We start from the raw sequence: 3,733 nt of genomic DNA, 5'->3' as shown, positions 1-3,733 counted from the left end.
CAATGAAGAGTACCCCCGCTCACTGCAACTAGAGAGAGCCGCGCGGCAATGAAGACCCAAAGCAGCCAAAAATTAAAAACAAAAAAAAACAGCATCCCAAAGCTGTAAGACCACATGGGGGCAGCGGGAATTTCAGAAACCTTCCCCCAAGTGCTTCTCAAAAAAAAAAAAAAGAAACTCATCCTTTAGGCATGATGCCTTATAGACCCTGGTCTTTTATAATCACACTGTCTAATGCTCCTGGGTATTGAGAAGAAACAAGTTCAACGATGTGGAGAATCCCTTAAGCTTCCAAGGACCAGTAAGACTCACCAGAATCACACTCTGTTCAGGAGAACTGACCCCCTTACCTTTTCCTCTGTCCCACTCCCGGACGTGTGGCACCCCAGGCCGGGTATCCTTCCTCTCCTGAACGATGACTTCGACTTTGCTACTCTGGGCAGCTGTATGAGGAGCTGGCATGACCTCTGGTTCTGGTGGCAATGGCCCAATAACATCTCCATCTCTATCTTCTTCCTCTGCTCCATCCTCTTTAGATGTTTTCATCTTTTTTTGTCGGAGTTTGGCAAGTCTTGCTTCTAACATAGCCTTTCTCTTTTCCTTTATATTTTCTCGTTTTGTTCTCTGATCTGTTGTCTGCTCACGCAGCATTTCTAAAGTTTTCATCTGCTTGTTTCTCAACTCTTTATCTCGGGCAAAGGCAAAGTATCCAACACCAAGTTGCCGGGCCTCATTTTCACGAATGTCTTCGTAATGTACGGGCCCCATTGGTCTTCTCAGGGACTCCCTCTCTTCTTCCTCCCATTGCTGGCGCTGGAGTTCTTTTCTCATATCTTCAGATAGTAAGGTTTTTTCATTTGCAGGACTAACGAAAAGCCTCCCCTGAAGATTTTTATCCATTTCCAGCAGATGTGGCAAATCCTTTCTCATACAGCGCCGGGATCGCCCTAGAGAATCCACATAATCCACCCATTCTTCACTGGGATCCTGGGGAGGAGGGATATCTTTTTCAGAAACGGTTTCTTCATCATCATCTCTTCCTGTCTTTCTATAATCTCTATTGGCACCAAGCTCTTCCATTTCTTTTTGTTTGTCTATGATCTTCTGTGTGAAATCCACAAGGTACATATCCTCCACTTCTTCATCTATAAAGGCTCCTTTAGTCATTTTTTCATATAATTTGGCTTTTTCTTCCAGTTTCTCCCTCGCTTTGTCCAAAGTCTTCTGTTCCTCAATCTTCTGTTCAGCATCCTTCTCAGCTCGATTAGAAACTCCTGTGTTTTGTCTGCTCCAGATACTTGGTTTCTTAGTAGTTGGTTTTGGTTTCCCCAAAACTCCAGCATCTTTTAGAAGTTTTTCTTGTTTGAATTCTTCTTGTTTTCGGAAGAGTTCAGCCTTAAGGTCTACCAACTAAAATAAAACCGAGGACGCCGTGACATCCAAGGGCTTTTTCCTCCGGTCCATGGTCGCACTAAAGCGCCCCAGCCCAAAGTGAACGCCTCAAATCTCAAAGATCTTAAACAGCATTTCTGTAGCTCAAATGTAAGCAACTTCACTCTGAAGATGATATTAGAAAAAAAATATTTGCAAAAATAATTCAGTGATACTGTTAAATAAAGACATTGGAAGTGATATCTTGCTTTCCCCTGTTTCAGAGAGCTCTACGATATGGATTCTTGGATTGTCATAATGAGTTTCAAATAACAGCAATATCAACTTGAATAAGATACTTTAATTTCTCTAGATGTTACTTCCCTTATCTTTCTAATGAGAGGTGTAGACTTGATAAATCTGTCCTCTTTCTCTGTCTCTCGCTCTCTGAGTCTCTCTTTTTAACCATCACATTCTATAGTTTTCTTTGATAGCTCAGAAATCAAGGTCACATCAAAACAAATGAAATACACATTAACCAAACAGGCAAAGAAAGTCTACTGACCCTGTGACATCTTAAGATCTCTTGCTGGCAGTTCAAGTCCCTAGGTAAGGTTGTGAGCCTAGAAGGAATGTCAGATCACAAAGAGAGAAACCAGTGCCCAATGAGACAAAGAGTGAGGTTCAAAGAAAAGAGATCACATGTGTGACTGGAGATAAATGGGTCCAATTTATCTCAGCTCTTACTAAGTTTAAGAGCCTATTATTTATTTCTTTCCTTTTATGAACTACTGCTTTTTCCCTTGTCAGCTAATTTTAATATATAGTATATTACTTCTTGGCTCTTCAACTCTTAAGTTTAAATTACTGTATTGCTCTTTAAGCTTTGAAGTCTCCATTTTCTTTTCTTCACTTTTGAATCTTGGCTCCAGCATCCTGTAAGTGGTTCCAAGGACATTTTGTCAGCATCATTCAAGTCTAAGCTTTCTGAAATAACGATAATAATAAAAAATTCCAACTTCTCTCCAGGTGAGTACAAGAGAATCCCCAAAGTATAGTGTGTCCAGTATCAAGAACTGTGCAGGCTTTAAGGGTTTTACCTTGTTTGCAAACTCACAGGTTAGCCTGCACAGTTTTAGCAATGCTGGCAGAAGGCACAGATTTCCTGAGTCAGATACAAAGGACATTGTTACTTATAGCACAGTTGTCAGCATGAGCTTCATGTTCCCCTCAGTTCCCCTTACCCCCCAAATCCCACAGGGGTTACATGGAGATGGGCCTACATGGATGCTACATAGACAGTGATTTGTATCAGGGCTGAGGAAGGTGAGTTTAGAAACCTGAATCTTTTGTAAAGAACTATAAGCAAACCTGCCCAAACTTTGCCCTAGAAGGAGATCTCTTTATTTTACTGACAGCATGTTTCTTATACAAGCATCCTTGAAAAGGTAGTCCATAGCAAAAGCTGTCAGCGCCCTTGCTCACAAGAAACACAGGAGACTGTGTAGAATTGTCTTTCACCACCCAGTTTCACAGAGCCCCTGCACACTGAATAAAAGATAATAATGAGAGGTAAAATAAGACAAACACTGGCTTTCAAGTTTTACTTAATATCTTTTCCCAGTTTTTTTCTATTTGTACTCTGTTATTTGAATTTATTTTCTTTATAAAACATATTATATATAATATAAAATATACATATATGCATATAATTTTAACTAAAAATGTCATATCCTCAATATTGTATTCTGTGGTAATTGCATAGTCACTCAGTGAAAAAAAAAGAAAATAATATTTAAAGGATGAAAGAGTCAAATATAACAATGTTTTTATTCCATTTTAAGTTTGGAGGACAGGGTAAAAAAAATCTCAGCAGTAAAAAGTTTTGCCTTTTCACTTTTATTACATCTTTTATCCTTAATGTATATTAAAAATTTTTCATACTAAAGAGTTCCAAGTAGAAAACTTTTCCGATGTGTTAACTGTACTGTCGGTCCTGCATATCCCTGGGTTCCGCCAACCTGGTCGACTCTTCGGATTCAACCAACCACGGATCAAAAACATTCAAGAAAGAAAAAGAATTTCAGAAAGTTTCAAAAAGCCAAACCTGAATTTAGTCCCTGTGCAGGCAACTATTTACATAGCATTTACATTATATTTACAACTATTTACATAGTATTTACATTGTATTAGGTATTTCAAGTAATCTAGAGATGATTTAAAGTATACAGGAGGTTGTAGGTAGGTTATATGCAAGTACTACATCATTTTATATGACAGATTTGAGCATCCACAGATTTTGGTGTCCACAAGGGGTCCAGAAACCAATCCCCCACTGATACTGAGGGACAACTGTAATCCT

The 3,733-nt window shown here is 39.0% G+C and overlaps 1 pseudogene; it reads right to left on the bottom strand.

The window, feature by feature from the left end:
• Positions 1–231: 231 nt before the first annotated feature.
• LOC103073177 (coiled-coil domain-containing protein 174 pseudogene) lies at positions 232–1,464 on the bottom strand (annotated as a pseudogene).
• Between the last annotated feature and the right edge of the window lie 2,269 nt (positions 1,465–3,733).

The sequence above is a fragment of the Lipotes vexillifer genome, unplaced genomic scaffold (assembly GCF_000442215.2).
Source record: "Lipotes vexillifer unplaced genomic scaffold, Lipotes_vexillifer_v1.1 scaffold190, whole genome shotgun sequence".
Taxonomy (NCBI): domain Eukaryota; kingdom Metazoa; phylum Chordata; class Mammalia; order Artiodactyla; family Lipotidae; genus Lipotes; species Lipotes vexillifer.
This window is presented reverse-complemented; position numbering and strand designations above follow the sequence as displayed.